Source organism: Galleria mellonella, unplaced genomic scaffold (assembly GCF_026898425.1).
Source record: "Galleria mellonella isolate WM207_F2 unplaced genomic scaffold, CSIRO_AGI_GalMel_v1 utg87, whole genome shotgun sequence".
Taxonomy (NCBI): Eukaryota; Metazoa; Arthropoda; class Insecta; order Lepidoptera; family Pyralidae; genus Galleria; species Galleria mellonella.
Window position 1 is genome coordinate 2,198,892 of NW_026442166.1, and position 19,676 is coordinate 2,218,567.

Genomic DNA, 19,676 nt, shown 5'->3' on the forward strand with positions numbered 1-19,676 from the left:
ATGAATTTCGAATTCAAACGTGTTCCAGAATGGAACGCGGATCGGTAGGTCTGGTCCGTTTAGAAAACTGGTTGGAGATGACACTTGCATAATTATTAAAAATAAACTTAATTTCAATGTATTACCATTAAACTTTCCTTTTACTTGATATCTACCGTTTCTTTCTGTTACTTGCTTAGATAGATACCTACTTATCTAGGTAAAAATATTCAGCTATATGTCATAAAGTACTAAAATATGTAAATAGACATAATTTGATATTATTACAGAGTACCTATGCCTACGAATGTCGTTAAAAATTCCTATTTGTGACCTACAAACTTTTAATATTGCTGGACGAGTATAAAAATTATAAAATTCCAAGGACATTTTAACCGCTACGTGTTTGTTTCTACCCATTAAATAATTGACAATCAAGATTATCATGTAATAATTTATAATTCTGTATTGTGTAGGTAGATCACTAATTGAATTGTTTGATCTTAGGTCAGACACACCTAAGTCCTAATCATCCTAAGTCATTTTTCAGAAAATTTGCTTTAGTAAAAAGAGCTTACTTTTTTTAAATCTTCTAAAATTCATTTGCATTCGTACCTACAAGAAAATGTAGATAAAACCAGAAAATAAATTTATTATTATTTTTAATGCATTGAAATTTTATATTACAGGTACGTACGTAGATATATTTTATACCTATTTATTATATTTTTACATCGTGTGTTGGTGTGAGTAGACAGAATATTAACTACGTTTAAATTCCAATTGTATTTCTTATATGTTAAAGCATACTTTCACTTTAATAGCTCAACGACCAGTATGTTGAATAGAAACACTAAATGCAAGTAAATTTTCGTTCTTATGCTTTTACAAATAAAGTTCACATTCATTTGTACATTTCTGTATAACAAGCGTATTAAACAGGATATTGAATAATCACTCCTATTGCAATTCGTGTAGAGTTTATTTCTTTTTGTTATAAAATTATAGAGACGGAATGTAAATCAGCTGATGCAGGTGTGTGTGAGCGTGGAAGGCATGCGGGTAGTGGACCCCGCGTTCCGGTTGACTGGTTCTATCTAACTTTTTTATATCACGCTTTCATATCTCACGGGGTGAGATTGGAAGAAATACAGTAAGTTTCAGAAATCCATTGATTAATAACGTTTAGATAAACGCATCGATCGAAAAACACGGCCTATTTTATCAAATAGTGCAGTTTTCGGTTTTCTCAATTATGCAATATAGTTTATATATAATTTAAAGATAATAGGTGAGGATAAAAGTCACTTAGCCTATCATGATGAAGTCACCAAGTATTAACTAGTATGGATGACGAACTACGTAGAAGTCGACCTGGCAGCAACGGGGATAAAGATCCCCATTAGGAGAAAAAGGAATTATTAGTAATGGAGTCTAACAGCCCCATTGCTAGCGATATACCCTATCAGATCGACCTCCACGCGGCTCCCCCTGGAAACTATTGTGGTTAATTTTTGTATAAATCGTCACGATAAGCCGACTGACCTGCTTTCGTCCCCACTTATAAGTCCTTCACTGGTCCCCTGCCAGCGTATACCGACAGCACAGGTGGAGTTACAATTCAATTTTTACTTATTTAAAAATATATATTATAAAAAGAAAAGATTCCATTGTATATTTGTCTGTATGGATAAACTCAAAAACTACTAAACTAATTTTATAAATCCTTTCTCCTATTGATTTAATATTATGGTAAATCTATAACTATATAATTTATTTTTAATTTTTTTTATAACTTTAATTTTATATAACTAATATAAACTTAAAAAATAAATCAGCGAATAACATGGGTTATATATTATTTTTGAAAATCCCAAGTAGCATTAATTCGTCATATTAACGTCGATTTTCTGCCATTGATCTTAAAATGATTTAAAACTGACGTCGTGTTCGAGTCGCAAACGTTCACTTGCTACCTGGGTTTCTATCGACCCGTGCAAAGCCGGGTCGGGTTGCTAGTGGTGGTTAAAGAATTGTTGGAACACGTAGACAATATCGTTGTCTTGAAAGTGGATTCACTAAAGTTAAGAGATATACCAACTATATAATGCTGGGAATTAAGTTAATGGTGTTATGGGGAAGCTATAAAGTAGCCAAAACATGCCAAAAACTCCATTGAATAACTCCATAGCAGTTCTCACGTTGGTGAATAAAATTTCGAGTTGATATGTAGGAATATGAATAAATTATATTATTTTTTAAACCGCTATCCAATATTTTTACACTTTCTAGACGTAGCCATCGTTACAACGGTAGAGAATTGGGGGGAAAGGGATTGTTAGTAATGGGGACTGAGAATCCCATTGCTAGCAATATACCCAACCAGGTCGACCTCTACGCGGTTCCCCCTGGAAACTATCATGGTTAATTCCTGATGAATTCATCATGATGGGCTAACTGGCCCGTTTTCATTCTCATCTATCACCCTTCACTGGTGCTCCGTCAGCGTATCCCGTTAGCATAGGTGGGGTCACCATACCATTTTCATCCATCAAAAAAAAAAAACGGTAAAGAATTCCTATAGCATTAAGTTCACCTGTTGTACTACATTTTATTGATCAATCAAGTTTAAATCAATAAATGAGTATTGTAATAAAATAAATACGGTTTAAATGATAAAATGTATAATGCAGATTTTTCGGAGTAAGTGGCAAACCGCATTGGTAATAGATTAGTGCGGTTATTGAATAGCCTCTAACATTCCTCATGGAATGACCTATCAAATAAAATATATGAATAAATAAATATATGTACCAGTAGGTAGTTCCTGAGATTAATTCGTTCAGACACATACCAGAGGGAGACTTTGTACAAAAGTCGATTGCTTGGGTACATCTGTCCCATTCGTGTTTCTACCGTGAAGCAGTTGTGTTTGCATGGCTGTGTTTCGGTTTGAAGGGTGGGATATGGCATGAATTTACTGGGTACGGAGGAATAACACCTGAGTCCTCAGGAATGGCAACGCATGGGGGGTATCATGGGCTAAACAGTATACCCTATTATGTCCATGGTACTGCTCATGTCTATAGGCGACGGTTAACGCTTTCCATCAGGTGGGCCGTCAGCTTGTTTGCCATTCTAAGTTGTATAAAAAAAAAGACAAACATTCTGATTTATTTGTATTATCTTACTAATTATAATAAAATTGAAATCGGCCAATGTCTATACATGGGAGATATTTATGGAAAATTTATATAAGTGGTCCTAATGAGAGCAATAGAAGCCAAAAAATATATTTTGTCTCTCTCAGTTACACTATCTGTATGTCTGTTCTGGCATCACGCAAAAACTAATGCATCAAATTGTATGTAGTTTTCACAGTTATATTCCTGAAGGTGTCTGGTGTATTTTTCTTGATACACTATCTAGTAAATGGACCATCTATTTCATTGGTTTTCCTACTTCTGAAGTCCACGCGAAGTAGCGGGCAAAAAGCTAGTCTAATGTAGATAAATTAATAAATATCGTGTATGCATTATTAATAAAAATAGTAATAATAATAATAAATTAATATTCTACTTATTACTTTCTATAATAATTTTTACATAAATTACTTTTGCGATAAAGTAGCATCACTACATTTTAGATTTAAAATTTGCTCTTACTGACATCTAGCGGAGAATAGCAAATGTTAATTACTGCCATCTGTAATAAAGTAGTAAAACCAGTACTTAATATTTAACCATATTAATTATAGATGGCGCTTTATATTATATGTAACAGTTCTGAAATTATTACACTCGATATAAATATTTAAGAACATGTACATAAGTAAGAAAAATATTACATTGTCAAAAATAAGATATTATCTATAAAGGTGTCTTATAGATTTTAACAAGATTAAGCAAGATTTTTTCATTAAATCCAATTTTTGTATTAGTTTCCTCTTGTAATACATAAGGCAACAAAAGGTTCAGCGTAGTCGAAGTTACAGTAAACAGCTACAAACACAAATAAATAAATATTCAGTTGATCGTAATTAAATTAGAAGAAGTGTAATTATTTAATTAAAGAAATTTGCGTAATTTAATCTCTGGCAAATTATCATATGAACAAATTTAATATATTCGTAAATATAATATATATTTTTTTAATGGGTGATAATGGAATGGTAACCCCATCCGCGCTATCGGTATACACCGGCGGGGCACCAGTGAAGGATGATAGGTGAGGATGAAGTAGCTCAGTTAGCCGTGACAAATTCAACAAGAATTGTTCACAATGGTTTACAGGGGGAACCACGTGGAGGTCGACCTAATAAGGCATATTGCTAGCAATGGGGCTGTCAAACTCCATTGCCAACAATCCCTTTCCCCCCCGTAAATATAATATTAGGATATACCATAACTACGAAATATTTTGTTTTACCTCTAATAAGTATTTATTTAATTGATTAAGAACAAATTTTGTACATTCATTTGTTACTTCTTGGTTATGCTTTATTAGATGTCTTGAACTTCTATATTTATAAGACCAATATTTTTTTAACTTATAACAGAGGCAAACAAGCAGACGGCCTACTTGATGGATTTGGGATGGAGAACGAATCCAGATCGACACAGTTGCAAGTAAATAATATATAAAAAATTCATATGACAATATTCTTTCACGCTAATTTCTAAAACCGCTCAACTGATTTTAATTATTTTGTAAATGTGATAGCTCCAACTTGGAAATAGGATAGTTTATAATATTGTCCCGATAGATGGCGCTAAACAACGTTTGCTGGGTCAGCTAGTATAATGTAAGAAAAATAAATTCAATTGAACGTATTCGCATAGCATACATATATACATGCCGTATATCATTTATCTCTTGAATTTTTATACATAAAATATCAATATTAACATATTTTTAGCTATACTAGCTTTTACCTGCGAGTTCATCCGCGTAAACGGAATATATTAACTGGCATAAAAAGTAGTATATCATTTTCCATCAAGCCTTAAGGCACTATACGAGGTCTGTCCGGAAAGTTCGTATAAAAGTGTTCTGGAATGCGAGAAAGAGGAGTGGGGAGGCCAGGTAAGCGCAGGACCCCTTCCTTATGTCCCTAACAATGCTTCAGTTCTGGTCTGACCGCCGTGCGGTGCGAACTGGCTTGTCACGCCATCTGTGAAGTTACCTCTTAACGAAACCCCGTCGGCATGGAGCCCGCTTCCGTTGAAGAGCAGCGCGTCGTAATCAAGTTTCTCTCGAAACTCGGCAAGAATGGCCGTGAAATTTTTGCCGATCTCAGAACAGTTTATGGGGATGATGCTGTGAAGGAACCAACCGTCCACAAGTGGCTAAAAAGATTCAGAGAGGGCCGAGAAAGCGTTCAAGATGACCCACGTTCAGGACGTCCTTCCACTTCACATTCCGACGAAAACGTGGAAAGAATTCGAACTTGTGCTAATGGGGACCGTCGTTTAACGGTCAGACAGGTGGCTGAAGAGCTTAATTTGGGCAAAACCGTGGTCCACGAAATTCTAAGAAACGAACTTCAAATGAAAAAAATTTGCGCCAAGATCGTTCCGTGAGTTTTTGAGTAAAAATTCCATTACGGTGACCGAACACCCCCCTATTCGCCGGATTTGGCCCCGTGTGACTTCTTCTTGTTCCCAAAAACCAAATTGGTACTTCGGGGGCGGCATTTGGGGGACATAAATGAGATAAAAAAAGCTACGACGGGGCAGCTGAGAAACCTACAACCAGAGGACTTTCAAGGAGCCTTCTCACAGTGGAAACGGCGTTGGCACAAGTGCATTATGTCACAGGGGGAGTACTTTGAAGGGGATAAAATTGATTTACCTGAATAATTGTAAAATAAAATTTTTAAAAAACTTTTATACGTACTTTCCGGACAAACCTCGTAAGGTAACAAACAAACTCACGTTCACCATTACGATATTAGTAAGGATTCACACACTACGCAAAACAAATAATAAACACAATAAAACATCGATTGGTAAATAATCACTTAAACTCTTGAGAGAATAGTTAAGAGACGCTCTTGACTATTTGAGTGCACTGTACGTACAGGGCCTGACCAAGTAATTTTGCCGCTTCGGGCAATAATAAATATTTAACATCTTTTATAATGAACGAGCATGTCAACGCGCAGTGAAATAGTTAATTTTGCCCATGGATAGAGAGATTATTAGTAATGGAAACGTTTCAGGTGGGCCGTCAGCTTGTTTGCCATTCTAAGTTGTATAAAAAAAAGGAACTCCGAGCATAGCCCTCTCGATAGCCCGCTGAATAACTTGAAACTTTTACATACAGGCAACTTTATAAAACCTTATTTAGATTCATAATTCGTAACGAACTAATTTTGCCCTAAGAGGCATTTGCCCGGTCGGCGCCCATCCCTAGCACTGAATTGAGCAAAAGTTATTTCAATTTGTTTAAAGTACAGTATAAATATATTTAAGTATTTAGTGGATACTCTTTATTGAAGAGGGAGCTTCGTTTATAAAATACCTTAAGTAAATATGATAACTAGTCGATTTTGCGCCTGATTTTTTAACTCTCTTGCAACTCTGGATGAAATACAAATCCAATGCCATCGCTTATTTTTACAAAAGTCGATTGCTTGGGTACCTCTGTCCCATTCGTGTTTCAACCGTAAAGCAGCTGTGTTTGCATGGCTGTGTTTCGGTTTGAAGGGTGGGATGTAGCGTGAATTTACAGGGTACAGAGGAATAACACCTGAGTCCTCAGGAATGGCAACGCATGGGGGGTATCATGGGCGAAACAGTATATTCTGTTATGTCCATGGTACTGCTCATGTGTATAGGCGACGGTTACCACTTTCCATCAGGTGGGCCGTCAGCTTGTTTGCCATTCTAAGTTGTATAAAAAAAAAATGTCATAAACCATATATAGCCGTGTGGTCCCGGCATAGAATAGCCTACTTCTTTCTTTCCCGTGGGTGTCGTAAACGGCGATTAAGAGAGCTTAATAGTCGAGGGATGTGCAGCAGCGTCCTTCTTAAAACATCTTTAAAACTTAACTGCGGTTGCTAATCCGCCAGCCAAGCGTGGCAACTACTGGCAAAACCCCTCTTAAGGGAGAGGCCTATGTGCAGTAGTGGACAGTAAACGGCTGATGTGATAACGATGTCATAAAAGATGATTAAGAGAACAAAGTGAAAATGAAGAGAATGTTTTTTTATACAACTTAGAATGGTAAACAAGCTGACGGGTATTAAGCCGCCCATTGTGGTAATAGTTTTTTTTTAATGGGTGAAAATGGCATTATAACCCCGCTTGCGCTATCGGTATACACTGGCGGGGTACCAGTGAGGGGTGATAGGTGAGGAAGAGTTCAATGATAAATTAGTCACGATAGTTTCCAGGGGAACCACGTGGAGGTCGACCTGATAGAGAATATTAATAGCAATGGGAACTAATTTCCCCATTACTAACAATCCCTTCCCCCTCGTGATAATAGTAGGCTAATTCCTCCATAAAATATTTTTTTAACTGCTAAAAATTTTAAATATTTTTACCATGCATTTTTTTTTTTATATCTTTAATTCTTAATTTAAATATCTAGTTCTAAAACTAAAGCTTGTATGTATAATTGCTTTATTGATTAGCATTCATGATAAATTATAAGTTGGTACACATAAAGATGAATGTCCCAGACGCTTAACGAAGGTTGATATAAGTGCTTTAATACACGCAACGTCTATGCAAATATCTCTCCGTCTGTCCGTCACACGTGGAATTATTGGTTGCTCGTATTTCTTACTTCTACATTAAACATTAGGGTGAAGTCTTAGGCATCCTTTTAGTGAAGTGTTCTGAGTTTTTAAGTAAGAAACGAGAATCTTTTTTTTCAATGGATGACAATGGAATGGTAACCCCATCGGCGCATTCGGCAGACACTGGCAGGGACCCAGTGAAGTATAATAGGCGAGAATGCAAATTCATCAAGATTAACCAGGTGTTAGCCCCTAGGGGGGAAAGTTGGTACGGGCAAGTGGAACTGGTCATACGTTTTCTAGGGGGAACCGTGTGGAGATCGACCTGGTTCCCATTACCACAGATAACATAATAATGTACTAATTATATAAAATATGTTATACTATACATATGCTATAATGTAATACTATACTAGTATAGTCATTACTAACAATTCCTTCTATCCCCAAAACTAAGAATCAAAAAATGACAAAAAATTAAGCCTCTCATACTGCTTACCATGAAACGTCCAGTTGTTGAGTTAGTATGTGAAACTTATGATCTTTTATGGCTTTTCGAATAATATAGAAACACTATAGCTAGCTGTATACCCTAACAGGTCAAACTTCACGCGGTACCCCCTGGAAACCATCGTGATTAATTCATAGTGAATTTGTCACGATGGGCTAACTGACCTGCTCTATCTTCACTTATCATCCCTCACTGGTGCCCCGCCAGCGTATGCCGATGGCGCAGGTGGGGTAGTCATTCCATTATCATCCATTAAAAAAATAGGGTATTAGGGCGGAAAAAAGATTGTTAGTAATGCGGACTATCAGTCCCATTGCTAGCTATTGCTAGCAATGGGACTGATATATTTTTATACGGGGTATATTTACCCCGTCAGAACCTCTACGTGGTCCCCCCTGGAAAACATTGTGCTGAATTCCAGGTGTATTCATCACGGTGGGCTAACTGACCTGCTTTTCCATTCTCACCTTTTACTCACTGGTGCCCCGCCAGCGTACACCGTTAGCGCAGGCAAGGTTACCATTTTATTATCATCCAATAAAAAAAAAATTTAGTCAGGTCGAATTTCACGCAGTTTCCTTTGAAGCCCATCAATGAACCAACCGACCTGCTCTCAACTTCTCCTGTCATCCTTCACTGGTGCCTTGGCAGTGAATACCGATAGCGCAGGCTATGGTTACCATTCCATTTTCTACCATTATAATACATTTATGTGATCCCATGTTTCTACAGTGAATGAGCTGCACTTGGCTGTTGTGCTGTTCAGTTTAAATCGTGAGTGGAATCATCACGGTCAGCCGTTAACTGTCCGCTGCTGAATATGGACTTCCCGTATTGGGAGACTTTACTAGTAGTTGCCACTCTTGGTAAGCAGATTGGCAATCGCAGGCTTTGGTAATATTTTAAGAGGAACGCTGATGTCCATCAATCGAGCATTATGTTCTCTTAGTCACGTCTTACGACGGTAAAGGAAAAGGAAGGGGTAGCCCACGGACTTGTGCCGGGACTACACAGCAATGAGTGGAAAATGGCGGTGAAATTATAGGGTACAGAGGCGTAACACCGTCGACCTTAAGAGTGGTAATGCGAGATGGGTATCTTGGGAATTACAGTACTATGATGTACATGGTGCTATTCATACCTATAGGCTATGGTTACCACTTTCCATCAGGCGGGCCGTCAGCTTATTTGCCATTATAAGTTGCATGAAAAAAAAAAACAAAAAGTGAGACCAAACAAAATTGTCCCGTTCGCTTCACCACAACTTAAATCAACTTAACTTTGTTCCCACACGAAACACTAAGTAATCTTCAGTCGTATGTCGAACACGGCGGTGCTTGCACGCCTTTACTTAACTCTAACTTAGACGCGTATCGGAATAAAAGTTAATATAAATAAATTCGAAAATAAAAGTGTACATAACATACAACTAGTGATGTAAATCTGGTACGATTTAAGTAGTTTTTCGTGTTTAAGTTGTGTTTAAGTTGCCTCGTTCAGTGTAGCTTAGTGCAAACTTTTCGTTTTGTTTTGTTTTGTTTTGATAGTGTAATTCTTTAAATTCTTGCAAGTACTTGATTTAAACGTATAGTTGCATATTATTTGGAGGTCAGATACTATCGTATTAATATTATTTATGACTTGCAAATGATTAATTAATCTGATTGACAGAAATACTATACATCTAAATGACCAAAATGACTTAAATTCACTTTTTTTTTATACAACTTAGAATGGCAAATAAGCTGACGGCCCACCTGATGGAAAGTGGTAACCGTCGCCTATAGACATGAACAGTAACATGGACATAACAGAGTATACTGTTTCGCCCATGATACCCCCCATGCGTTGCCGTTCCTGAGGACTCAGGTGTTATTCCTCTGTATCCAGTAAATTCACGCCATATCCCACCCTTCAAACCGAAACACAGCCATGCAAACACAACTGCTTCACGGTAGAAACACGAATGGGACAGAGGTACCCAAGCAATCGACTTTTGGACAAAGTCTCCCTCTAGTAAACACTTTTGTAGCATTAATATTCATTATCGAATATTAATATTTATTGACAATTTATTATTAATTATTTCTTGGCCGGCAGCACACCTGCAATGCCGTCGGTGATCATGGGCGGCGGTAGTCACTTACCATCAGGTGAGCCGCGTGCTCGTTTGCCCCCTGTGTTGTAAAAAAAAAATTCAATATAAATCGAAATTATTGCACGACAAATCTATTTAAAAATGAGCAAATATTTGTAAAAGAAATTAAATATAATATAATATTTAAATTGACATTATTGCATGTATATTAGCTACCTATCGATTAAATTACATTACATACCCAGAGTTTATGTACTTACTCTTCATAAGAATATTGTAACAACTCTATATTATTATATGTATATATAGAACATGAATGCATTAAAATAAATAAATATTATAAATGCGAGAATTTCTAACGATGGATGTTTGTTACTCTTTCACGTAAAAATTACTGGACAGATCCGAATCAAATTTGGTACAAGGATAGGTTACATCTTAACTTAGCACGTGAGATTGTGTAATGATTATGCGATATTATGTGATTCACGCGAGTAAAGCCGCAGAATACAGCTAGTATAAAATGTACTTAATATAAGTTAAGTTTTGTTTGTATTTTTCTCTTATGAATGTCATGCTACGATATTTTGTAAATACTCATATGAACTTATAAATGATCCAAAATTATCTCTATTAATATAATGGGATACGGAGTTTCGTACCTTATAGCGCCTTAACTACTTAACCAGGGGGAAAAGGGATTGTTAGTATGTTTGTTAGTAGTTATTATTGGAGACCGGGAATCCCATTGCTAGCAATATATCCAACCAGGTCGACCACCTCGCGGTTCTCCCTGGAAACTATCATGGTTAATTTCTGATGAAGTCATCATGATGAGCTAACTGGCCTGTTTTCATTCTCATCTATCACCCTTCACTGGTGCTCCGCCAGCGTATCCCGTTAGCGCAGACGGGGTTACCATACCATTTTCACCCATCAAAAAAAATGAATGAAGAAGTATATAAGTTGGTATTTCCTAGTCCGTAAATATATTCCGGTCACGCGGACGAAGTCGAGAGTAATAGCTAGTCACTGTCCACTGCTGAACTTAAGCCTCCTCCTTGGGGGGTTTTACCAGTAGTTACCACGCTTGGCAGGCCGATTGGCAACCGCAGTCGTTTTAAAAATGTTTTAAGGAGGACGCTGCTGCCAATCCCTTGGCCTCCCTTAGTCGGTTCTTACGAAACCCACGGGAAAGGAAGGGGTGGCCTATTCTATGCCGGGACCACACGGCCAATGAGTATTAACAATTAATAATTAAGATTATGATCAACAAAAAACTGACATCATTTTTGACTAAACTAAGTCTACTTATTATACTCATTCGTGTTTCTGTTAAGCAGTTATATTTGCATGGCTGTGTTTCAGTTTGAAGGGTGGGATATGGCAGTGAATCTACAGGGTACAGAGGAATAACTTTTGAGTCCTCAGGAATGGCAATGCATGAGGGGTATCATGGGCGAAACTGTATACTCTGTTATGTCCATGGCAATGCTCATGTCTATAGGCAACGGTTACCACTTTCCATCAGGTGGGCCGTCAGCTTGTTTGTCATTCTAAGTTATATAAAAAGCCAGTTATTTTGATATAAAAACTAAACTATTGAAGATATTTTGATAAAATTTCTTTGGAACTAATCAGTAAGGATACCTTTTAAAATGAAAAGTCGGTTTATGACAGAGTAATGAGGTAAAAAGCTTAAAAAAATACAACACTCCTTTTTTAAGCCGGTTAAAAATTAATAATATAAACAACGGCGAAACAAGTTGATGTTATCTGTCCATAATGTACTAACTTACAGTAGTCAATGTAAACAAAAATCTTTGAAAGAGAACCTAAAATACTGACAAATTGAACATAATGCCTTTTAAATGTAATAAATAAATAAATATAAACGTCCTCTTAAAGTCGGTAAAAGACATACAGTGTTTCGTTCTCACGGTATGAGTTATGACAAATGTTTGTACATGAATGTACAATGCTACACGTCTCGAATCCGGCTGTCACTTTGTTACCACATTCACCATAAAATTGTATTCATTATTTAAAGAAACAACTTGTACTAACGGAATTCAGTGAAAGAGTTTTACTATAGTCCCGTAAAATAAATATCTTTCTATTCCACAATGCGACATATAGATCTTGATAAAATGTATATAACTAACTGTAAAGAGGCATTCATCGGTTCGAATTGGCGAAGATCGTGACATATATAGCCAGATAGAATTTTATGTAGCTATAGAAAGTTTTGTGAAAAAAAAAATATGTGGAAAACACTGGCCAGTTACAATTTATTTAGAAAATATTATTATGTATAAAGAAAAATAAGAAAGTTCCAATTTCAAATTTCCCTACATATTTTTTGCCAAGCCAAATTCTTTTTCTTTTCCTCGTTGGAATCGGTCGCCATTACAACTATTTCGTCCAGTGTCATATAAAAGAAGCTCGTTACTCGAAAATTATTATTTTTCTACATGTAATGTTCAAAACACACCACAATCATAACAAACATGTCTAAACTTGTTAAACCTCCATGAAGAAAGTATTTGAACACAAATAAACACATTTCTTTTAAAAGAATTCACGCCATTTTAATTATTCACATTTCTCTATTTTTCACGTCTCTCCAATTCATATTTCCGACATTTTTAAAGTCTTGCAAACTGAATTAAATAATATACAGATACTTAGTTACAAATTGATTAAAAAAACTGGTCGATTCATTTAATAAAATTTAAAATAACATAACTGCATAGAGAAAGGCAATCGGTGTACCATCACTGCTGTAAATAATTTAATCATTGTTTACTATGAGAGATGAAGTGTCGTTTGGCCACTGTTAATATATTTAACACTCGAATTTATCCGTGCCGTTAATGTTGGTAGGCGTCTAAAAAAGTTAGGAAAAAAAAAGTTCATAAAATTAAGCTGGCTGTCAACATTTTACTAGTCTCTGTTAAACCGTCCCAAAGTTAATTACATGCCATAACATTTATACCTGAGATTACGTTGTAATACAAGCGAGTTTATTTCTTCAATAACTCTATAATTAAACATTTTACGGTCAACGTAATTTAGAACGGGCGTTTAATTTTGATTAAGGGGATTATTTTTGATGGATTTTTTTTTAATAATAATTAATACAACATAATTATAATTTACCGGAAAAGCCTTTGTCCTAAAGTTGTCTGCTTGGTTTGATATGGCAATGAAATCAGAGGCTTATTAAAACAGTCCTTAGGACTGGTAACGCGTAATGAGTATCATAGGCGGCACAGTACGAGGTTTGTCCGGAAAGTACGTATAAAAGTTTTTTAAAAATTTTATTTTACAATTATATAAATCAATTTTATGTGATGACATAATGCACGTTGCTTTTCAAGTCTATGGTTGAGGACGTCGTCTTTTTTTTTCATTTCCCCCAAAGAAGTACCAATTTGGTTTTTGGGAACAAGAAGAAGTCACACGGGGCCAAATCCGGCGAATTGTCGGTCACCGTAATGGAATTTTTGCAAAAACTCACGGACAATTCATTGTCATCCAACGCCCCTTCCTCCTGAGCCATCGACTCTATCCCAGGACTATTATATCGAACATCGAACTCTTTCTCGGCCCTCTCTGAATGGACGACATGACACCTAGTGTTTCGAGAGAAACTTGATTATCTGTCCCATGTAGTTATTCCTCAGACCGAAGTCTGGCCTCCCCACTTCCATTCCAGAACACTTTTTGCGGACAGACCTCGTATATTTTTCCTTCTACTTTTTTTTTATGCTTGTCGGTGCAACTAATTCATGCATCTTCTTAAAAAAATAGTCATTTTGCCTCTTCTATTCTTTCTAAGATTCTCTATATGAGACGGTACAGATAATATAATACTGTTGGCGACGGTTACCACCTTCCATTAGCTGGACAGTCAGTTTGTTTGTTTATGTAAGTAACATATATTTAGTTTCTATGCATTTATATTTAACAACATCGCAACACAAAACCAGATATTTTGTTTTCCAAACTAAAATACTGAACCGATTTTAATAGAATTTAAGACTCTTCTGTAGAAGTTTTTTAATGATCTGACAAATTTATCAAACTTATTTCATTGTTTATGTTTCATTATATTAGTAAGATTTCTAGTGTAATAAAAATTAATTTACAAATAGCGAAGATATTGTATAATACACACAATAATTTTATTATGAAAATTGTGTCCCATAAAAAAAAACAGACTTCAATTGTGACAAAAGCAGTTATTTCGATCTAAAAATCAATCTACTGAATCAATTTTGTATAGATTAGAATAGAATTTTATTGCTTACTGTGTACATACATATAGCAGTAACCATTGCTTTGGATTTGACATCGGTATCAACAGTTATACCCTATCGGGCATGCAACAGTTTGAGAACAGGTAATTATATTAACGTCGAAACATTCAAATACTATTACCATTACTTGATTACAAATAAATATGAAATAATTGACATTACAATTAATTGAGAAGATTTCTATGAGTTCAATCAAAGCGTATTCTTTCAGATAAAAAAAAATATTATCGAAATTGATTTACAATTGTCAGAGTTATGATGTAACAAACATAAAAAAAAAATACAACCGAATTGAGTACCTCTTTCTCTTTTAAATCGGTTAAAAATGCAAATTTTACCTTTAAAACTATTTTATAAGTATATTCATAGGGTGGAAAGGGATTGTTAGTAATGGAGACTGAGAATCCCATTACTAGCAATATACCCAACCAGGTCGACCTCCTCGCGGTTCCCCCTGGAAACTATCATGGTTAATTCTTGATGAATTCATCATGATGGGCTAACTGGCCTGTTTTCATTCTCATCTATCACCCTTCACTGGTGCTCCGCCAGCGTATCCCGTTAGCGCAGGCGGGGTTACTATACCATTTTCACACATAAAAAAAAAGTATATTCATAATACAGATAATGTATTTAACACTTGTGCTTATATTATTTATTTATTGCCATTCTAAGTTGTATAAATAATAAAAAAAATATTTACTTGAAAGATATTTCCTTTCCGTGTAATAATACGTTTATGAAGAAACAAACTCATTTCAATAATAATGAGCCTGTTTCAAATACTCTTTTATTATCTTTTATATAGGTATTCGAATTTGTTATAATGTTATTTTTAAATTACTGCCAACGATCTGTATAGGAAAGAATAAGAAAGAAATAATATTATACTACAATTCACGAGTATGTGTGCACATATTCGTTTAAAAATAATAAAAACTGTACGCATTACATTCTCAACCGACTTCAAAATAGGAAGTTCTCTATTCGGTTTGTGTCGGTTGTATTTTTATTTTTAATGGATGATAATGGAATGATGACCCCGCCTGTGCTATCGGTATACACTAGTGGGGCACCAGTGAGAGATGATAGGTGAAGATGAATAGGCAGGTCAGTTAGCCCATCGTGACGAATTCAACGATAAATTAGTCACGATGGTTTCCAGGGGGAACCGCGTGGAGGTCGACCTGATAGGGTATATTGATAGCAATGAGGACTAATCTCCCCATTACCAACAATCCCTTCCCCCCTGTCGGTTGTATTTGTTTTCATGTTTATTCCCTCATAACTCCGTTAATTGTAAATCGATTTGGAAAATTCTTTTTTTTTTTTATCTAAAAGGATATACTTACAGATTGGTCCCATTGATATTTTATTAAAATCATTTCAGTAGTTTGATTTTTAATTTTAACACAAAATAACTGGTTTTATCATAGTTAAAAGCGGTTTTTTATAGAACACATTCTTAATATTGTTTTGTTAGTGGATTATACCATAACGTAAAAGATAGTATATTTTTACACAGTTATTCACGCGAGAAAAGCCACAGTAAACAGCTAGTATAGAATAAAATCCACCAAATTAGATATCGTTATATATCGATCGAAATAACTGGTATTGTTGTAATCAAATTCAGTTTTTTTATGAGACACAAATTTAAAAATCAAATTATTGTGTATATTGTACAATATTCATACATACATACATATCTGTCACGCCTGTCTCCAATCAATCTTCACTGATTGTAAATTAATTTTGATTACACTAGGAATCTTACTTATATAAAAAAAAAATGCCAGTATTAATTATATAATAAATTACTATCATATATAAAAATGAAAATAAGTTTGGTAAATTTGACAGATGATTAAAAACCTACAGAATAAAATAAACGACTTTATATTTTTTTATACAACTTAGAATGGCAAACAAGCTGACGACCAAGCTAATGGAAAGTGGTAACCGTCGCCTATAGATATGAGCAGTGCCATGGACATAACAGAGTATACTGTTACGCCCATGATACTCCCCATTCCTGACGACTCAGATGTTATTCCTTTGTACCTTGTAAATTCACACCATATCCCGCCCTTTAAACCGAAACACAACCATGCAAACAACTGCTTCACGATTGAAACACGAATGGGACAGAGCTACCCAAGCAAACAACTTTTGTACAAAGTCTGCCTTTAGTAAAATTATTATCATGTAAAAGAATTTATCAGAGATAAAAACTTCTTGTCCTGTCCTAATAGAATATCTATCTCTTTCGCTCTCATTAATGCCTAAAAGGTACATACATATGTGTTAATTTGCCCTATATTTGTCTATGTAGAATGAATCCATATGATAGTAAAATAATAAATAAATAAAATAAACTAAGTCCACAAAAATAACAACTATCAGTAGATATTAATGTAAATAATCTTGTATTATGAGAAATATACATACATATATGTACATTTCGTCATAGTCGTAGAACACTGACGGATCTTTATACGTAATATTTGTCAGATCCGTCAGTATTCTACGACTATGACGATTTAACTAAACTAAATACGTAATTATCACTTCATGATATTTGGATACCTTATTTAAATTAAATAATTAGAAATTGTGGGTTATTGTTAAATAATTTATTTAAAATTAATCGTAATCGGTAATATTCCTTTCATATTCACTGGATATACTATGTAAATCCGATCAACGTTTTAATTAACAGACCTATCGCTTCTATAGCATAAGCAATGTGCTATGTCGGCCATAATAAATCCTCTTGACGTAAGCACTTCCTATGCAATGTAAGTCCAGGTAAGTTATATAAGTAATTAATTAACCAATCTCCTGGTCTCGAACTAAAATATCCTGTAATGAGAAACTAGACAACATACATCCCGTGTCAACTAAAATAAACCCTTTTGACTTATTTCCTATGCATCTAAGTTCAGGTAAGTTATATAAGTACGAGTAATTAATTAACCAATCTCCTGGTCTGGAACTTATTTACCAGAGGGAGACTTTGTATAAAAGTCGATTTTGACTTATTTCCTCTGTCTATTCGTGATATATAACCGTGAAGCAGTTGTGTTTGCATGGCTGTGTTTAAAATATTGTAATGAGATATGGTGTGAATTTACAGGGTACAAAATAACTTACCTGAGTCCTCAGGATTATATAAAACGTAATTAAATAACCAATATCATGGGCGAAAAAATATTCTGTTATGTCCATGGTACTAAAATAAACCCTTTTGACTTATTGTCTATATCTAAGTTCGAGGTAAGATATCACTTTCCATCTCTTGGTCTCGAACTAAAATATCTTGTTTAGACAACATTCTAAGTTGTATAAAAAAAAACTTATTTCCTAAGCATCTAAGTTCAGGTAAGATATATAAGTACGAGTAATTAATTAACCAATCTCCTGGTCTGGAACTAAAATATACTGTTATGAGAAATCAGACAACACACATCCCGTGTCATCTAAAATAAAACCCTCTTGACTTACTTCCTAAATATTAAGTCTAAATAAATTGTCACTAACTCTATATAATATTAATTGCCACATAATAAAATCAATCATCTGGTCCTAAAACTAGAACACCCTGTGTCCCGATATGAGGGACCATGTTATAACGTCTGGGCAACGAGTGCAACCCCGAACGACTAGATTTAAGATAATTTTAAAAATAAATTGCTCCTTTAAAAACAAAAGCAAAAACGGTAGCCGAAAAACTTGGAGCCCTCTTAAAGTTAGGCTGTACTTCATACAAAGCATAACTTCTAACATATACGCCATAAGTGCCTACTATTTTTTATGCAACTTAGAATGGCAAACAAGCTGACGGCCCGCCTGATGGAAAATGATAACCGTCGCCTGTAGACATAGGCAGTACCATGGACATAACAGAGTATACTGTTTCGTCCATGATACTTCCCATGCGTTGTCATTCCTGAGGACTCAGGTGTTATTCCTCTGTACCCTGTAGATTCACTGCCATATCGCACCCTTCAAACCGAAACAGCCATGCAAATACAACTGTCTTCACGGTAGAAATACGAATGGGATATAGGTGCCCAAACAAACGACTTGTGTACAAAGTCTCCCTCTGATATTGTCCACCAAAAAAAAAAAAAAAACAAATCGAGAACCTTCTACATTCTAATGTCGCCGAATTGTAATGCGTGTGTTATTCGTTTGAGTTTTAATATGATTATTTATTCAACTTCATTGATCTTGGGTAAAACATGGTTTTAGTGTAATATTATTAAGTACAGACTAATCCGGCTTACAGGGGTATCTACCTTCAAATCCTATAAAAACGACTGTTTAAATAGCGGAAAACACGATGAACAGAAATATTTGACGTTTATCCTAATTTTAGTAATATCATAAATGTAAAAGTTTGTAAAAAATTATGGACGTTTACATGTTACAAGAGGGAGACTTTGTACAAAAGTCGATTGTTTGGGTACCTCTGTTCCATTCGTGTTTCAACCGTGAAGTAGTTGTATTTGCATGGCTTCGGTTTGAAGGGTGGGATATGGCGTGAATTTACTGGGTACAGAGGAATGACACCTGAGTCCTCAGGGATGGCAACGCATGGGGGTATCATGGGCGAAACAATATACTCTGTTATGTCTATGGTACTGCTCAGCTTGTTTGCGATTCTAAGTTGTATAAAAAAAAATGTTTGTAAGTCAATCACGCTTAAACGGTTGAATGGATTAGATTTTTTATTTTAATTTGTTATGAATGAGAAACGGAATTTAAATTGGTTATTCTTTCACCCAAAAACTACTAAACGGATTTACATAATTTTTTTTAGACAGATTAGGTAACCATATCTTAGATTACCTTATAGGACTTTTTATTCCAATAACGTTATATAGTTAGAATTAAATTAATATGAAAATTATCAGAATTATTTGTACGTTCATTTCTAAAATATGATATTATGAACAAACCTCCAAATTACATACAACTATTATGGATTTATATCTTATTATT